At 42.7% G+C, this 20,312-nt stretch overlaps 1 long non-coding RNA gene across 1 annotated transcript in view; it reads right to left on the minus strand.

The window, feature by feature from the left end:
* Window positions 1–8,756: 8,756 nt before the first annotated feature.
* Window positions 8,757–20,312, minus strand: part of LOC140116442 (uncharacterized) — a 39,262-nt gene continuing 27,706 nt past the window's right edge. Inside the window, exon 4 of the long non-coding RNA XR_011852755.1 lies at window positions 8,757–10,807. This is a non-coding gene — a long non-coding RNA (uncharacterized lncRNA). The remainder of the gene's footprint in view (window positions 10,808–20,312) is intronic.

The following is a 20,312-nucleotide window of genomic DNA, read 5'->3' on the forward strand; positions in this document are numbered from 1 at the left end:
CTCATTCACGCTCTGTGCTATATATGTACAGCACAGAGGTGTAGGGGTTGTATGAACATGGCTCACGGGTTATTAACCCTTTCGATGCTGCTGGCGGAGTAGTATTGCAGTAAATGGTAGGAACTATGAGACCATCTACCCTAGAGGGTCTAAAAAATGGTAAATTTTTTTTTAAATAAACATTTTTTCAAAAATCAACTGCCTTTAACTAGAACTAATATAAAACGTAATAAACAGTAAAAATCGAAACATGATAGTTAATGCCGCGTCACAATATGCCTGATCTATCAAAATGTAAAAATGGTTATTCCCAGCAGTGAACCCCTTATTACGAAATGCTACTTTTACACCATTTTTCATCACATAAAAATGTAATAAAAAGGTCGAACAGTCCTCAAAATGGTAGCAGCTTAGTGCTCCAAATACCAAAGTATGAACACAAGTTACTAGCGACCGAAGATGGCGAAATAATTTTTTTTCGTACACATTCGTTTAATTTTTGAAACTGTATTAAAACACAATAAAACCAATATAAATTTGGTATCACCGTGATCTTACCAAACGAAAGAATAAAGCAGAGGTGATATTTGAAATGCACAGTGAATGTCGTAAAAACTGAGCCCACAAGAAAATGACACAAATGCGTTTTTTGCCAATTTCACCAATTTACCAATTGGAATTTGCTAATGTTTTTCCAGCTTACCAGTACACGGCATAGAATAATAAATGATGTCACTGAGAAGTTAAATTTGTTACGCAGAAAATAAGCTCTCACACAGATCTGTACACAGAAAAATTAGTTATAGATTTTTGAAGGTCAAGAGCGAGAAATGAACAAAAAACCCTGCATCTAGAGATGAGCGAGCATTAAAATGCTCGGGTACTCGTTTCTCGAGCCGAACATTTCCTGATGCTCGAGTGCTCGTTTCGAGTAACGAGCCCCATTGAAATCAATGGGAGACCCGAGCATTTTTTAGTAAAATTAAAAACTGAACGAGCACTGTTCAGTGCAGATGTTTTCACTAAAAGAACAGAGTGAAAGAACACTGCAGAACAGATTGCAGATGTTCGCAAACATCTGCGATCTGTTCCGGAGACACGCGTGCAGAACGGTGTTCTCCGCAATAGTATTCGAAGAACAATATGTGTAGAGGACAACTTGCAGATGTTGTCAAACATCTGCAAGTTGTTCTTCACACATATTGTTCTTCAAATACTATTGCACCATGCAAGCGTGTCTCCGGAACATCTGCGATCTGCTCCGGAGACACGCGTGCAGAACGGTGTTCTCCGCAATAGTATTTGAAGAACAATATGTGTGAAGAACAACTTGCAGATGTTTGACAACATCTGCAAGTTGTTCTCTACACATATTGTTCTTCGAATACTATTGCGGAGAACACCGTTCTGCACGCGTGTCTCCGGAACAGATCGCAGATGTTCGCGAACATCTGCAATCTATTCTGCACAGTGTTCTTTCACTGTGTTCTTCAATTAAATGATTAAATTAAATGTTTTAATTGTATTTTTTTACTGTTCTTTACTTTTTTTTTTTTAAATTAAATGCTCGTTATCGAGCAGGGCAAATACTCGTCCGAGCAACGAGCCGGTCCGAGTATGCTAATACTCGACCGAGCATCAAGCTCGGACGAGTATACTCGCTCATCACTACCTGCATCCTTTAGGGTCTCAGTAGATGCAATAGATGACCCATGGGTAGAGGTTCTGCTGTTTTTCATCGAAATTACCCCATTTTAACATACCTTTCACATTCACACATTTCAGTTTATTGTGGATTTACAGGAGGTGCAGATTCCATGCAGGAATTTTTATCTGCTACTAGAAACCTCTAATATTGATGTTGTAATGTAATATATCTGGTCCTTCTTTTATTTGCCATTTGCCAGCCAATGTTGATACTGTCAATTTGCCTTCATACTAAACATAAGATCAAAAATTCCCAGTTTTGATGTAATGTATACTCCACGTTGGTCACCTCTCCAAGCGTGCCAAGCAATGACGCCAAGCAGAACGCACAATTTTCTAACTCATTTTATTCTTAATAATTCAGATGTATCCAAAGCTGTCAGATTCCTATGGACCATGTTTTCCCGAAACCTCATGCAACACATACACGAAACTGTGTGAGAGCATTCCCCAGCAGACCCAACGAGTGGCTACACATTTGCTTTTATCATGTCACTCGGATGCACTTATCGTTGTGACAAGGTGGGGCATTTAACACGAGATGAGTGTAAACATCTAAACTACACATCAAGAAGAACTAGAGAAAGAATCTGGGATTATTCCAAATGTTTCTAAAGGAACGACGGGTGACAAACAATTTGTGGATCATAAATGAAATGAGAGAAATTTAAAAAATAACAAAAAACATAAAGGGAGACATTGATCATAATTTTATGGTTTGTTTTTGCACAAATTTTAGGCACAGTTATTACATTTGTCTTTAATTTGCGACTTTTTTGGGTGCAGGCTAAAGTCTTAGTGGTTTTGAGTGTCTGCGCTTTATCTGACATAGGGGGTCATTTATCTTATCTCTGTTTGTTTTGGCTGTTTTTTTGCGCCTTCTTTGGTAATTTATCAATGGTTTTTCTTTTCAAATCTCTTTTGGAGACATTTGTTTCAAATGTCGCAGAAATGTTGCAAGTCATTTCTTTCCATTTTCTTTCTTTCCAAGTTTTCATTAAAGGGGTTTTCCCACGAACTAAAGTTAGTCCCTATCCACAGGATGGGGCCTAACTTGCTGATCAGTGGGGATCTCAGTGCTGAGACCCCACAGATTGCAAAAACGAGGGGTCTGATGGGGTCCTACTTACCTCCGTCGAACCCCTCATAGCGCCATCAGATTAATGGAGATTAATGGCTGCGCATGACCGTTCTGTTCCATTCATCTCAATGGAGCTGACGGAAATTGCTGAGCGCCTAACTTTAGTTTGTGGGAAAACCCCTTAAAGGATGGTTTTCCCTGGAGTTTTATGTGCCCAAAAATGATAAATGTCATTTGGGACATTTAGCACATCTGGAATAGAAGATAAATGTGTCTTGAAAAACAAATGTCCCGCAGAAATTTCAAAATGTCCCCAAAAAGGCGCAAAAAAAATTCTCAAAAAAGAAAGTAAAAACATGTTTGCACGGCATCTATCGTCATTTTACGCCTAAAAAGTTGCAAAAAACTCACCTGCTCTAAGTAGGTGCACTTAAAAAAAAATCACCCTTTTCACTGGCATGTTATTGAACAATGATTTGCACCCATATAGGTGCAATAGTATAATCGGGTGCAAACAAAAAGAGACGCAATGTAATGACAAATAGGGCGCAACAACACACGGCAAATTGAGGCATAACATTCCAAAAACAGCCATTACGTGGCAAAAAGGCGCAAAAACACCAACGGAAGGAAAAGATAAATTACCCCATTGTACAAGCAGTTACATTTTGTACATTTTGATGCTAAGGAATGTTACACCAGTCACACCTTTTTTCAATCTAGCTTTGTAGGGGAATAATTTGCAACAATATAGGCGCAAATGATTCGGCCGTGTGACAATTTAGAACATATTTAATAAGGCAAAAGAACAACATACGTTACAAGACAAAAAAGGAGGAGCAAACCAGGCGCCAAAAAGGCGAACCTGAGACACACTGGGGCACATTTACTTACCTGGTCCCTGCGCGATCCCCGAGGTGCGTTGTCTTCCGAGGTGCGTTGTCCACATCTGCCGCGATTTGCTAAGATCGTGCGCCCAAGTTCCTGCATGTGTCGCTTCCCCGCCAAGGTCCGCCGGAGTTCACCATCTTCCTCCAGGTACATGTAAGTGCGTGGCTTGCGACACAAATTGCATTGTTAAATACTGTGCATTGTCCGAATCCTTTGGATCGTCCGACGACCCGCCCCCTGATTTGTGTTGCGTGAAAGTCATTGCCGATGCATTGCCAAAATCCGATCACGTGCGCCTAAAACCCTTTCTAAATGCGGCGCACATCGGAAATCGTAGAGTATTGCGGACCACGGACCCTTAGTAAATGAGCCCCACTATAAACAATGTTCCCCATAATCTTTTATGCACAATGTAACAGCCTGTGAAGTGGAAGCATGGGCGGGCTCTGATCCCTTCAGACTCATTAGCATAGTTTTAAAAGTAAATTTTAGAAGGAAAGAGGCCATGGTGACAAATATAAGAAGATTACCACAGTCCCGGTGCCTGGATCTATGAGTAATGTCCCTGGTTTATCATGATGGATTTTGATTACCTGTGAACTTAGAAGTAAGGTATTTAGCTGCGTGAGGTTTTCCTGAGAACTATACTTTGTTTGTGCGATTTGTATGAAAAGCTTCAATTATTTTTTTATTTTTTTTGGAAGCAAAATGAACCTTGACAGGTCCTTCATACAGCACAAATAATCAAAGCGGCAGGTCACAGACTATAGAAAAGCTGGTTTCTGCTACCGCTTTTCTATAGTCTGTGACCTGCCGTGCTAATATACAGACACGCAATGGGAGATCTCCTGCTCAAATTGTTAAGTAACATGGAAAAAAACATGTGTGTCTTCAGTTCCGGCTCCAGCATGACACAGAGCGGGCGCCTCGTGAGTGTGACAGGATAAGTGACATTTTTGTATTAACCACAAATAAAAACTGTATCAAAATTTCAATATTCTGCTAAAAGCTTTCTGTAAACTCGGCTGTGAATCCATGTTACAGGGATCTTCCACCCTACACAGCGCACAGAGGGATCCTCCATTATCTATAGGGTCTTCTACTCAGGGCAGTTTCTAGTTAATGTTTTGTGATTTTGTTGTAAATCTTATAAAATCGCCCCCTCAATAAAATATATATTATTGAGGGGATTTACCATCAAGTTTCTGAGGTAAAACTGTTCTAGTTGCCCATGGAAACCAAGCAGAGCTCAGCTTTCATTTTATAAACAGCTGTGGGAAAATGAAAGCTAAGCTCTGATTGGTTGCCATGGGCAACTAGAAAAGTTCTGCTCTAAGAAACTACTGATAAATCTCCCCCTATGTGCCCTGATTTTAGCATGAACAGCCCCCACCAAATTAAAAATATTACACACATGGATTTACGTGTGGATTACAGTGTATGCCGCAATATCCCACTAAGTTATCTTAGACATTGCTCCGTCCAAATCAATTCTAACATACACAGTGTCCCCTCCTTTAATTAAAATGTACAGTGTCTTTCAAATTATAATATTGGGACTATCATGAATTATTATTATAGCCATTTACATATATTCTTCACCAGGACAAAGCTTGGTACATAAATACAGCACCTCTATGGAGTTCAATACATAAGTACAGTACAAGAACCAAGCTTCATACAGAAACACAGCACCAAGACCGACTCCCGCTTCCTACATTAATATATACAGTATCCCAAATGATTTAACATAAGTATAGAGCCTTCTAATATACATCTATACAGTACCCCCATAATGAATTAATACATGCATTTTAATTTATACTTATTTCACACTCACAACTGCAGCAGCTGATGTGTGTATTATGAGGTTCTGCAGCAGCTGAGATGTGTATTATGATGTTCTGCAGCAGCATACGTGTGTATTATGAGGTTCTGCAGCAGCTGAGATGTGGAGCATGAGATTCTGCAGCAGCTGAGGTGTGTATTATGAGGTTCTGCAGCAGCTGAGGTGTGTATTATGATGTTCGGCAGCAGCTGAGGTGTGTATTATGATGTTCTGCAGCAGCATAGGTGTGTGTTATGAGGTTCTGCAGCAGCTGAAGTGTATATTATGATGTTCTGTAGCAGCATAGGTGTGTATTATGAGGTTCTGCAGCAGCTGAGATGTGGATCATGAGATTCTGCAGCAGCTGAGGTGTGTATTATGAGGTTCTGCAGCAGCTGAGGTGTGTATTATGAGGTTCTGCAGCAGCTGAGGTGTGTATTATAAGGTTCTGCAGCAGCTGAGGTGTGTATTATAAGGTTCTGCAGCAGCTGAGGTGTGCATTATGATGTTCTGCATCAGCTGAGGTGTGTATTATGAGGTTCTGCAGCAGCTGAGGTGTGTAGAATGATGTTCTGCAGCAGCTGAGAAGGGTATTATGATGTTCTGCAGCAGCTGAGGTGTGTATTATAAGGTTCTGCAGCAGCTGAGGTGTGTATTATAAGGTTCTGCAGCAGCTGAGGTGTGTATTATAAGGTTCTGCAGCAGCTGCGGTGTGCATTATGATGTTTTGCAGCAGCTGAGGTGTGTATTATGATGTTCTGCAGCAGCTTAGATGTTGACTATGATGTTCTACAGCAGCTGAGGTGTGTGTTATGATGTTCTGCAGCAGCGGAGGTGTGTACTGTATTATGATGTTCTGCAGCAGCTGAGGTGTGTATTATGATGTTCTGCTACTGTTATGAGATATTATGAGATATAAACTATGATAATAATATAATAATATAGACAGACCAGATGTTGGTATATACCTGGAGCATTAGTCGGGGATTCTTTCTGCAGATACGACTTTATTATCTCGCTTTCTGTCCATCTAACATTTAGCAGTGCATTATTATTCCAGGCGGTAATCAATATTGTGTATGGCGGGAGCACTAATTGAAGGCTCATTACCTCGTATTAAAGTCTTCTGGTCAATGGTCAGTCCATTTGATTTAAAGGCTCTTAAAGGTCACAATGTAAACAAATGGTATCTACTTGCGGAATGCAGACAACATTAGCGATATCATACTTCATTTTCACGGCGAGGCTTAACGAGGTTATAAAGAGGGATCCCATTAAGTGGCTTCAGAGCTGCAATCATAATATTTAAATCCTCTAATGATAATCTGTAGGGCGCTGTTAATACATATATGATAATAACACTTTTTAGCAATATCCCAAATGTCACCCCCCCCCCCTATTTTTTCTCTCTTTTATGCATTTTGTATTCAGTAGAACGATGCGTTCTCCGGGGTCGGCACATTCTCATATGCTTTCCTTTTACAGCCGCGATGTAATGCTAGCTAGCAATTTTACAAGCAGAGATAATGCAGGGCTTTAAGAATTCACAGATGTATCTGTATAGCACATATCACGTCGCTATTAGGAAAAGTCACGGCTTATCTTAACTTTCCAAGCTGCCTTAAATGTGTAGATGAGAAGTGATACTATTTTGGACTATTTTATGATCTGCATTATTTACTTTTTAGCAGTTTTCTCCTCTGCAGGCTCTGGTGACCAGCTGCTATGCAGTCTCCCATACACTGCACACAGAAAGCAGAGGAGAATATACCCCATTAATTACACGCTCGCTGTCAGCAGAATTACATAAAACAATATAAGTTCTGACATTTACGGATTTGAATAAAGCATGTGGGCGAGATAGAAAACTTACTGTAACAAGCAGCGGGTTGTATACCCACTGTGCTATCTAACTGGGGCTTATCCCTGCACCTCTCTGGTATTCACCCTTTGACAGGATCCTGGATTTTACTGCGTAGAGATAGCCTTAGAAATCACTACAAAATGTGGGATGCATGGTATAACAATACAGGACTTAACCAGGATTAAATGTATAGGTTTGTCTTAGAATTCCCTCCTCACCATTGCCCTCGACTGGGATAACAACAAAATATATATTATTCTATGTAACATCTCTGGCACCTTTATTTTACTCCATAGTTTATTTTCCGCAGTAAGTTTAATACTGCACATTTCTATGTTAACCTCAACTTTTTCCAATGTAACATTATAATACAAAACGAGTCTATGACATCAACGAAATGTATATTTGTAAAACCTTTCTATGACTCAATAAAAATATTTGAAAGAGATCGCAATGGCCGCTAGTCTTTGTGGTGGTCCCAGAATAGATAGCAGGTGGCCCAGCAGGCACAGAGACACCGGTACATGGTACCAAGTGATCAGGCAGAGCGGGTAGTCAAAGTCAATCTGGAGTCGAGGCAGGTGGGTACAATCAGAGTCAGGAACAGGCAGAAGGCAGCATTTTACAGTGATTCATCCTGGCTGCTTATATTCACTCCTAAAATGATGCCTCCATAACCATCAGGGGTGCGCTGCCGTCCTGAGGCGAGATTCTCAACTAGCTTCATGGTAGGTGCACCCCTGTCCATGGCCTCCTTCGTTCTACTTTTTTATGCTAATGAGCCTGAAGGGCCCTCTTGGGTGTTACCAGATCGGCTCCGTGCTGCAGAGTCACAGGCTGTTAAAGGAGCACTTCTATGACACACAGTATTGACCTGTATTCAAGTGAGTAAAGCACAAGGGGCGAGATAGAACAATTGAGCTGTGATCATAGCCTTCATGGATTCCTCATTTCCCCGACATGAAGACTTTTTCAGCAGTCTCAATTGGATATCTTTCTCTATCTTCAGGGACCAAAACCAATTAAGAATATTGTAGTTTTGGCAATGGAATATACGTAAAGGTATTGTCCAGTTTCACCAAATGCATGATATAAATAGTATGTTGAAAATGTATACAATATACTTTCTATATTCATTCCCTGCGGTTTTCTAGATCTATTGTTTTGGAATCTCTGCTGTTGGAAGGGCAGAGCCAGACTTTCCGCTCCATCCCGGGACTTCTCATCTGACATAGGTGAGCCTAATTAGCATAGCTTCCCCACCCATTATGCTAATCAGACTCACGCCCTTTTGTCATTAGAGGACTAAAAATAATTTAGGGAGGGATACAAGACCGTTGAATAATATGAAATTTATTTATTAAAGTTTAAGTGGTTTGTTTTGGAAAATATTTGGGGACACGGAGACACGAGGGGGGTACAGGCAGCAATGAATGGGAGAGAAAAAGAGCCAAATAGATCCATTTGTTGTCTGTAGTCTACAGGGAGACAGAAGAAACAATCGTGTAAGAATTAACTAAAATTAGATTCACAAAGCGCATTAATTATTCATTTAGGATTATTGAGAAGAGGAAAAAGAGCTGAAATGAAATTCAATAAAAGAAGAAAATTTCAGCTTCACCTTCATGTTTTAACTAGTCCTATAATGTCTCCCATATTCTGCACCCAGGGAATTGAGGAGAATCTGCTCCATAACTTTCTCTGGCTCAGTCCAGGGGTGCACAGGTCACCGTCTATACTCACCTTTCGGCTTCTGCTCTTCCACTATGCCGCTACCGTGTCGTGGGTGCATGACGTCATATTGCATGCGCCGCATGGGCCCTTAAACTATGACATCATGGTGTATGTGCCCAGGACTGAAGTGCAGAAGACGGAGCTGCTAGGAGAAGACGGAGCCGAGGGTTAACTGAGAAGAAGCCGAAAGGTGAGCATAGATTTATTTTTTATTTTTTTCAAGAGGAGGGGCCGACATCTGGCAGGACATTTCATTAAGGGGGGAGTCTGGAAGGACATTTCATTAAGAGGGGAGTCTGGTAGGACATTTCATTAAGGGGGGAGTCTGGTAGGACATTTCATTAAGGGGGGAGTCTGGCAGGACATTTCATTAAGAGGGGAGTCTGGCAGGACACAGGTCTCTGGCTCGGGCCAGGGGTGCAGAGGTCTCTGGCTCAGGCTGGGGGCGCACAGGTCTCTGGCTCAGGCTGGGGGTGCACAGGTCTCTGGCTCAGGCTGGGGGTGCACAGGTCTCTGGCTCAGGCTGGGGGTGCACAGGTCTCTGGCTCAGGCTGGGGGTGCACAGGTCTCTGGCTCAGGCTGGGGGTGCACAGGTCTCTGGCTCAGGCCGGGGGTGCACAGGTCTCTGGCTCAGGCTGGGGGTGCACAGGTCTCTGGCTCAGGCTGGGGGTGCACAGGTCTCTGGCTCGGGCCGGGGGTGCACAGGTCTCTGGCTCAGGCTGGGGGTGCACAGGTCTCTGGCTCAGGTTGGGGGTGCACAGGTCTCTGGCTCAGGCTGGGGGTGCACAGGTCTCTGGCTCGGGCCAGGGGTGCACAGGTCTCTGGCTCGGGCCAGGGGTGCACAGGTCTCTGGCTCAGGCTGGGGGTGCACAGGTCTCTGGCTCAGGCTGGGGGTGCACAGGTCTCTGGCTCGGGCCAGGGGTGCACAGGTCTCTGGCTCAGGCTGGGGGTGCACAGGTCTCTGGCTCAGGCTGGGGGTGCACAGGTCTCTGGCTCAGGCTGGGGGTGCACAGGTCTCTGGCTCGGGCCGGGGGTGCACAGGTCTCTGGCTCAGGCTGGGGGTGCACAGGTCTCGGGCTCAGGCTGGGGGTGCACAGGTCTCTGGCTCGGGCCAGGGGTACACAGGTCTCTGGCTCGGGCCAGGGGTACACAGGTCTCTGGCTCAGGCTGGGGGTGCACAGGTCTCTGGCTCAGGCTGGGGGTGCACAGGTCTCTGGCTCAGGCTGGGGGTGCACAGGTCTCTGGCTCAGGCTGGGGGTGCACAGGTCTCTGGCTCGGGCCGGGGTGCACAGGTCTCTGGCTCAGGCTGGGGGTGCACAGGTCTCTGGCTCGGGCCAGGGGTGCACAGGTCTCTGGCTCAGGCTGGGGGTGCACAGGTCTCTGGCTCAGGCTGGGGGTGCACAGGTCTCTGGCTCGGGCCAGGGGTGCACAGGTCTCTGGCTCAGGCTGGGGGTGCATAGGTCTCTGGCTCAGGCTGGGGGTGCATAGGTCTCTGGCTCAGGCTGGGGGTGCACAGGTCTCTGGCTCGGGCCAGGGGTGCACAGGTCTCTGGCTCGGGCCAGGGGTGCACAGGTCTCTGGCTCAGGCAGGGGGTGCACAGGTCTCTGGCTCAGGCAGGGGGTGCACAGGTTTCTGGCTCAGGCAGGTGGTGCACAGGTCTCTGGCTCAGGCCCGGGTTGCGCAGGTCTCTGGCTCAGGAGACCTGAAAAAACAGAAATTTGAAAAATTTTGACTTTTGAAAGGAGGGGAATAGAGATCCGAAAGAGCTGTGGCGTAAATAGGCTAATGCGGGATATTCAGGCTTAGGGAAGTATGGCCCTGTATAACCTCCATAACTCATTGGCACCAACGTAATGTAATTATATCTCAATGTTCTGAAAAATCTCTCCTCTATAAGTAAATAAGAATAATTTTCCTCTTTATCTATGAGTCTGATGTATATGTATAGTGATAACATTAGAACAACAATTACCGCACATTATTCAGGCGTTCAGCATAGTTACGGAAGAGACCCCTGTTGCTTCGCCGCCATTGCTTCCTGACTTAACAAAAACTGAACTTATAAATATAAGAAATTACTGTAAGCTACAAATAAGTGGGAGACACAGATGGAGAATATTAATAAACTCGGAAAAACAGATTTTTATATAAAGTACATTGGCTAAATTGAATAAATACACCTAAAGAAATGTAAGATCAGGGCACAAACAATAACTGGAAAATTTACCCTTGTTAAGGCTCCCGGTATTTGAAATTTTCTTTATTTTACATGTAAGTGGTTGAGGGCTTATTTTTTGCAGGATGAGTTATATTTTTGATGGTGTTATAGAGGAAATGTAATTTATGGACAAAATGCTACTGTTTCTGAGGATGATGAAAAACTCTGATACAAATATATATGCTGTATCTGTGATGTGTATATGCTATATGTGTAAGTGGGGTGTGCATATACTGTTTGTGTGTGTATATATACTGTACATTTGTGTATGGCACTGTATGTGTATGTATATGCTCTATATATGTGCACATGAGTGTATCAATATGTGATTTTAACTCGCATGTGTGAGTATACAAATATGTATATTTTTAAAGTGGGAAGGGATGCACCAATCAGAAGCCTACTATATGGGGTCCTGCCTCTTCTGGTTACGCCCCTGCTGAAAAGAATGTGTAAAGTCAGAAAATGGTTCAGGGGCTTTAATAAATGTGGGACAGGGCATTTTAGATGACTTTAAACTTGTTTTTATCCTTTATCCATGGGACTAAAGCAATCATTCCTCTGAAAAAAAAAAAAACCTCCCACCTCCTAACTCCCGCTGCCAGTCCTAACCCATCCACCCCTCTTTGGTGACATCATCCTCCTATTCTCCCAAGTTATCATGCATGAACATTGCGTCTGTGAGCGAGATGAATCCCCGGCCCGCTCATCGTGCATGCACCAAGCAGCTGATGAGTGGTGAAGATACGTCTGTGAAGCTGGGTTGGCACCTAGTTCACAGGTGCACTGCTCATGCGTATTATCTTTGGAGCAGGGTCGGCTCCAGGTTTCAGTAGGCCCCTGGGCCACAGAGCCTCAGCGGGCCCCTTTGCAGTGAACTCATGTGGAGGCATTAAAAATTCTGAAACTAAAACAACCCCCTCATGGTTATTTTCTAAACAGTCCTCTCATGGTTATTTTATATAAGGCATCCCCATGGATTTATATAAGTCACCCCCATGGATTCCTTATGTACAGCCTTATGTGGGCCCCGCCAGCAGCCCTGGGCCCCAGCACTTGCCTGGGTATGGCCAGTGCTGGGAGAAGAGGTCGATGGGAATGGTGTCTCTAATTCTATGCATAGAGGCATCAGTGGGACATGTATAAATGTGCTATGTGAGGTTTGTGTAGGGTTCCTGGTGACAGGTTCCCTTTAAAGCTTCTCCTCTTGCTCTATGCATTAGAGTACAAGGCCAATCTCAGTCTTAGTTGCAGCAAGGACCACCAACTAATAAATAGTAAGTCAATTGGGGGGGAGATTTATCAAAGGTGTCCGAGAGCAGAACTGTTCCAGTTGCCCATGGCAACCAATCAGAGCTCAGCTTTCATTTTCCTGCAGCTGTTTATAAAATTAAAGCTGAGCTCTGACTGGTTCCCATGGGCAACTACAACACTTTTACCTCAGACATGTCTGATAAATGTCCCCCATTGTACAAAATTGTATTTCACTGAGTCTAATGTATCCTCTTTCTCCTTGAATAGAAATATCCTTCAATATATCGCTCTGGTGAGAATATTCCATCTACACAAGCCCGATCCCTACCCCCGCCCCGGTGTGTGTTCTTTCTTCCCTCACACTACTACTATTTTAGCCTACTCTCCTGCCGCAGCTGGTAATTCCTTGTGAACGAGGCCTCTGCCAGGCAGCCATTACACGGTACAATAGCTAAAATGTGCAATCACGTCTCTTTGTCAGACATTTCAGCCTCTTTTCATCACCCAGCCGGAGCGCAGAGGACAACGTGCCAAAAAGATAGTGTCACTTTCCCAAATTACTTCTGATAAAGTTTTTTTCCCCTATTTTTACAATGTTCGCGGCGGCTGTGTCTCCGGGAGGTTGATGTTGGCGCCTCAGATGTGCTGTTATTTATTTTGAATACTTTGCTATACAACTGAAGAGAATAGGCTATTTTATAAGAATCGTTGACATGTGCTGCTAAATAGTGTATTAATATAATAGAAATGTATATCCAGGGTGGTAAAATTATTCACTTACCAACTGACTTGGCACAAATTTTGAGACAGTCCCACGGGGCAAAAAGAGTTGGTCCTGCTCCGTTAAAGAGAGTAAACTAGTAATTTTAACCATGCAAAACTGTATCTGTAGTTAATCATACATTGGGGCTCAGTTACTAAGGATCCGTGGAGCGCATTTTCGCCGGGTTTTCGTCGATTTCGGGTTTTCGACGATTTTCGTTTTGCACCGCATTTAACAGGGGATTTTGGCGCACGCTATCGGATTTTGGCGCATCGGCGCAGGGTTGCACGTGACACAAATCACTAAATGACATCATTCTCCTACATTTGTTTCCCTCACATCCCCATAAAATCAACTTTGTTATCTTACCTGCCATACAGCAGCAAGTCAGCAGGGGTATATCTTCCCATTCTTACTCAATTCTACATCTCCCTATGCCTCCTTCTCCCCATTCAGAACTTCATGTCATGTGACCAGGATGATGTCCTTTACCCACTAACATTTGCAAAATGTACCCCATGTATGTATCTGATCACATGGAATCACAGCATACCTCTATGGAGGATGGTGAGGAGTAGCATTTCATGAAGGCATGCTGCCCTTTTTGATGGAGCAAAAGTAAAATGAAAAGTAAGAAAAAAGGAATAAATAAAAAACATGTAAAAAAAATACCCCAAAAATGTATGCGTCACTCGTGTCACCCTATTTGACACCCTAAAACGGTTATCTCTGAAACTGTCAATCACTGCTAAAATGTCTGTTTTAGGGTAATGCTATAGGACAGTAACAAAACAGCTAAAATATGAAAAATATATTAGTTTTTTTTACTGTTTTTACAGATTTTAAGCCTAAACCCTTGTTAAAAAGTAAAAATTCAGACATAAAAAAATTGACATAAGAATCCTGATTTTTTTTTCCTCTTTGCATTATTTGGCAGTATTATTAGGGTATTGTATGGGGGAATGATTTTACCTTTTCAAGGAAAGTTTGAGATTATTTATCAGTGATTTTCTAATGATAAAATCATTGGCAAAACGGATACATTTCGTGATTGCCCAGGGTCCCATTTTCTAAAAAATCAGCACTAAACATGACATCACAGAATCAGCGGACCTACTGTGTATGAGTTTTCTGTTTATGATGATTTTGTGTTATCTTCTTGCTGCTTGTTTACTGGTCGTATCATGTTTTAATGTGTGTGCAATTATCCGGAAATCGATACCTTAGATCCGTACAGTAGTAAATCCCATAATTATTGATTTTTTTTTAAGCATGCAAGTATTAAATATTCATTTGTCCTGCTCACGTTATTGATACATGTAAATAATGGCATGCATTTCAGCATATGAAAGGAAAACAATTAGGCTAGACGGCTATTATTTCCACCTCTAATGATTGAGTTTACATTGCGGAATGGGATCTTTATGTTGATGTGCGGCGCTCGGGTTTCATTGATGTGGAATTAGTATAAAAAAATAGCTACTAATCCAAAAAATTGTAAAAACAAGCACAGTGATGATTCTTTTTATTATTCAGTACTTGTAGCTCATGTGTATTCTTTTAATTTGTACAGTATAACGCGGGGCCCCTACTTTAATCCCCTAAAGGAAATATATCATCAAAATGTAGCATCTATAAACAAGGCACACGTAGATACACATTTTTGTTTTACGTCTTGCGCTGTGAAGTCTAAATGACACATGAAAATGTAATTCCCGTGGGCTCGATCCTGCATATTTGGCGGAGCTGCTAAGTGCTTCAGCCTTTTTGGACTGCAGTCTTTGACACCTACAAATCGGTCAAAGTTGGCCGCAGTTGGCGCTCCTCTTGGTCCTACCTGGCCCCATCTCCTTGGTTAAGAAGGGTCTGCTTTGTCACTTCTTGGCGGCAGCGTGAACTGTAATACCGAGACACTGGAAGAGCCCTTCCCCACCTTCAGTTGTGGAATGGTTGCAGGAAATCTGGTTCATACAAAGGATGGAGAAGATGGTGGCCAGGGACTCTGCGGACCTAGACAAGACGACCACGATATAGGCTCCTTGGGAGGTCTACCAAAACACGGCAGCCTTTCTGAATTATTCCTGTAAGTAACATGACTCAATATACAGGCGGTCCCCTACTTAAGGACACCCGACTTACAGACAACCCATAGTTACAGACAGACCCCTCTGCCCACTGTGACCTCTGGTGAAGCTCTCTGGATGCTTTAAAATAGTCCCAGATTGCAATAATCAGCTTAAAATTGTCTGCAATGAAGCTTAATTGATAATTCTTGGTCCTATTACAGCAAAAAAATTTGAAACTCCAATTGTCACTGGGGCAAAAAAAAAAAATTGTCGGGAACTACAATGATAAAATATACAGTTTCGACTTACATACAAATTCAACTTAAGAACAAACCTACAGTCCCTATCTTGTATGTAACCCGGGGACTGCCTGTACTGCTGAATGCCACCGGGGTGGCCCTGGACTATCCGGTGGGCCATGTGGGACACTGGATTCCCTTTCCCCTCCCTCCCTATCCTTTCCCTTCCTTTCCTTTCTCCCTCTTTTGTCTTTGATTCTGACAATCAACCCAAACAGGGTGTCTACCAAACCCACATTGGAGCTTCTCACGATATTACTGTCTCCGATGACTAGTAGCTTCCAGTCATTCAGATAATGGTTTTTACCACCATGAGTATTTACTGTCACCTATCATGATCTGTGTGTCGCATGGCTCTTTTCATCAGGTCCTGCGTGACCAAAACATTGGGTGATTGTTCCTATCTTTGTTTTTATTGTTCAATAAATGTTGATTATACATAAAATGTAATTCCCTGCTTAACCTTGGTACCAGTTTCTGTCAGAACAAAAGCCCTGAATCCTTGATGGATTTGTTTGATGTTGAGGTGATGATGTCCTTTTCCCAACTCCAGGAGAGAGGACCCTTGTATACATCTTTGTCGAGGATTCATGGCCTTCTTGAGAATTTTATGGCTCCGTCTCTTTGTTATTTCTATTGGGCAGTATCAAACATGGCAATTGGTTTAAATGGTCACGGGCCGTCTAGAAGCCTTGGGCCGCCCAAACCCCCTGTATTTTAATCCACTACTAATTAGATATCGATAGTAGATGGTCCATCTACCTTATCCTAAAGGCTCTCTCTGGTTAACAATATGCTACCCCTGGTTAATGTTGTACATAAAATACTGTAGTTGTCTGTAGAAGGTCCAGAAGGTGATGGATCCCTTGTGCTCCTCTTACATTTTTCTCTGGCACCTCCCGAAGATTTTCCGTCACATCTTGTGTCCTTTATCTCTTTGTGTAACACTATTACCATGCAATGCTGTGCCTTAACGCACCATATACATTGTTGTGTGGGTTTTTCTTCCTGCTTAGTATCTCTAAATGTTCTGTGTTCAATAAAATTAAATCATGCATTTCGGCGTACGGCTCTGTGTAGGATGTCATTTGTTTAGGCACAAACAAAGATTTTCATGTTGTGGTGTTCATCATATATAATCATTTTTATAGTTTATAATACCTGCCAAGTATTGGATATGAGGATACCTGACTTTGTAGGTTCTAGTGAAAATATTTTGAATGTTTTGTCTTTATTATGTTTAAATATAACAATGTAATTTCTTTACAATTTTTTTCTTTTCAATTTTTTGGGGGCTCTGTCAGGCTTAGAGGTTGTGGATCCTCTGAACCACCGCGGACGATGACACAAGTCGACACCTGGGACCGGAGTCTAATGGACACCTGGTTTTCACCAGAGCCTGCCACAATGTGGGCTGGACTTGCTGCGGCATGATACTACCAGGTCGTTCCACAGGCGCGACTTGTCCGTGGTGGCAGCCAAGGTCGAGGTACAGGAACAGGAGGCAATCTCGTAGTCAGGGACAGGCAGTAGGTCAGGACGGGAAGCACAGGGTCAGAGTCGGAGACGTAGCAACAGGTCAGGGCAGGCTGCAGAGGAGCGTAGTCAGGAACGGAACCAAGGTCACAACTGGAGATCTCAATAACAACACAAGGCATCAGACACAGCTTTCTCTAAGGCATGAGGCACAAGGATCCAGTAGGGTGTGCAGGAAGAGGCAGGGTTATATGAGTTATTTGAAAATGGTCAGCGCCAATTAACAGCGTGCTGGCCCTTTAAATCTAGAGAAGCCGGCACGCGTAGCCCTATGAGTCAGGAACGTGTGTGCACGGCGGAGGACAACGAGACAGAAGCTATGCGGGTGATGCGCTAGCAGGGGGCAGAGGGGCATGTGTAAGCCCGCGACCCACGATATGGATCACAAGACCACCCGTGACAAGCTCCTTACATTGCCTGAACCATAGGTGGTCTGATCTCTGATACAATATACTGCCATACACTGCTTCACTAATATATATTATGTAGGTTATGTTTATATAATATAGAATGTAGGTTTATGCATACATTATACATTATGTAGGTTTATATATATTTATTTTTATATTAAATACTATGTAGGCTGCAGATAATGAATCCACAGGATTGCCTAGATGGATATTCTCATCTAGGCATTGACATTTAATTTATACATATATACATACATTTCTTCACTTGGATGTTATTAGAAAATATGTACCGTATTTTCCAGACTATAAGGCGCACATAAAAGCCTATGATTTCCTTAGAAATCCAAAGTGCGCCTTATAGTCCGGTGCGCCCTATGTGTGGCGTTCCTTCAGACCGTGGCATTTGGCAGTGTCGTGGAGCTAACGCAGAAGAAGATATTTCTACACTTCCCCGTTCCATATCTGGAGATAGTCACAGCGCCTGTTTGGATTTTTCTCCTCATAACTCTGCTCCCTTCTGTAGCGTTATTTAATGTTGCAGCGAGACACAATTACCTCATGATATGATTGTGAACTTAGTGATAAGATGTTTAATCATTCTGCTCGTCTCCGCCGAGCAGCCATGCAGGAAATGTATATCTGAGAATGACTCCAAAATATAGAGGAGGGCAGCGGACCCTACTTACATAGGTCCCCGCTACCGGAGACCGGAGACAGCAGATCTCCAGCGGGAACTGCAGACCACGTGGCACGAACAACTTCTGCCGCGTCGGTCTGCAGTTCCCGCTGGAGATCTGCTGTCTCCGGTAGCGGGGAACTTTGTAGGTAGGGTCCGCTGCCGTCCTCCACCTGAAGGGACCCCCTTCCCCGCTCACCTCTCCGGTCGGTCTGTCTTCGCTCTGCCACGCCCCCGGACCTCCGCCATGCCCCCAGCCACCCTGCGCCTTATAGTCTGATGCGCCTTATATATGGAATTATTCCATATATAAGGCATCTAGGACTGATGCGCCTTATATTCCGGTGCGCCTAATGGCCCGGAAAATACGGTACCCAAGTGAAGACAATTTTCTATAAATGTAGCAATTTTGTCTTTTAGAAAGGAGATTGTTGTCCTTGGATACGACCAAGTGGCAGTAGTCATATCCAAGTACAGAGATCCTGGTGGTCATTTTTCTTATTTCCCCTTCTCTGAGCTCTTTTTGCGCCTTTTGTGAGTCTATTCTTTGCACCTGTCTTTGACAAATTAGGCGCAAATTTTTAAAAAGGTGGAAATCACACCAATAGATAGATATATATGAGATAGATAGATATGAGACAAATAGATAGATAGATAGATATGAGACAAATAGATAGATAGATAGATGGATATGAGACAAATAGATAGATAGATAGATGGATATGAGATAGATAGATATGAGACAGACAGATAGATAGATATAAGATAGATAGATAGATAGATAGATAGATAGATAGATAGATATGAGATAGATAGATGAGATAGATAGATATGAGATAGATAGATAGATATGAGATAGATAGATAGATAGATAGATAGATATGAGATAGATAGATAGATAGCTAAATAGATAGATATGAGATAGATAGATAGATAGATAGATAGATAGATAGATAGATGGTTTCTGAAGTGGGACACACATCGAGCCATTCTCTGTACTCTCTAAGCTGTAGTAAGTGCAGCACCATTATCCACCCTCATTATTATATCATTAGATCACAAACAAGACATTTTAAACCTGTTTACATAAGCAAATGAGCGCTAGTAATATGCAGCAAACATTGGATTTTCCAGCGGATACTATTGACTAACATTGATTCTTGCACACATTTGTTAAAAATCTATATTCACGACTCCTATGTGTATTATGCCTAGTTCAGATGTATCCTGTGTAAAGGAGAGAATCACATAGCGTAGGATGGAGTATACATTTGGCTTTAACAACACTGAAACCTATTATTATCATTTTTGGCAGGAAGAACATGTGCTAAATGTATTTTACTTGTTAGAATTAAGGTAAATGGGTTTATTGATTGTTTTAAAACTAAATGCACCAGATGAAATCCATATAAAATCTAAGATAATTTATGTAGGTAAATAGATAAAGTGATAGGTAGATAAGAGATAGATACATGGATAGATAATGATACTTTTTAATATTATTATTATTATATTTAATATATTTATTTAATTTTAATATTTAATATTAATATATATATTTTTAATATCTACTTATAAATGATTCCATCGTTTTATGATTTTGAAAAGATACAAAATAAGCAGAAATAAGTACAAAAGACACAGAACTAGAATTAACTGGAACAAGTGAAAGGTGAACTCTGCTCGAGACGGCTCTTTATTAGAGATGAGCGAACATGCTCGTCCGAGCTTGATGCTCGGTCGAGCATTAGGGTACTCGAAACTGCTCGTTGCTCGGACGAATACTTCGCCCGCTCGAGAAAATGGCAGCTCCCGCCGTTTTGCTTTTTGGCGGCCAGAAACAGAGCCAATCACAAGCCAGGAGACTCTGCACTCCACCCAGCATGACGTGGTACCCTTACACGTCGATAGCAGTGGTTGGCTGGCCAGATCAGGTGACCCTGGGATAGACTAGCCGCTGCCCGCGCTGCTCGGATCATTCTGTG

Source organism: Engystomops pustulosus, chromosome 2 (assembly GCF_040894005.1).
Source record: "Engystomops pustulosus chromosome 2, aEngPut4.maternal, whole genome shotgun sequence".
Lineage (NCBI taxonomy): Eukaryota > Metazoa > Chordata > Amphibia > Anura > Leptodactylidae > Engystomops > Engystomops pustulosus.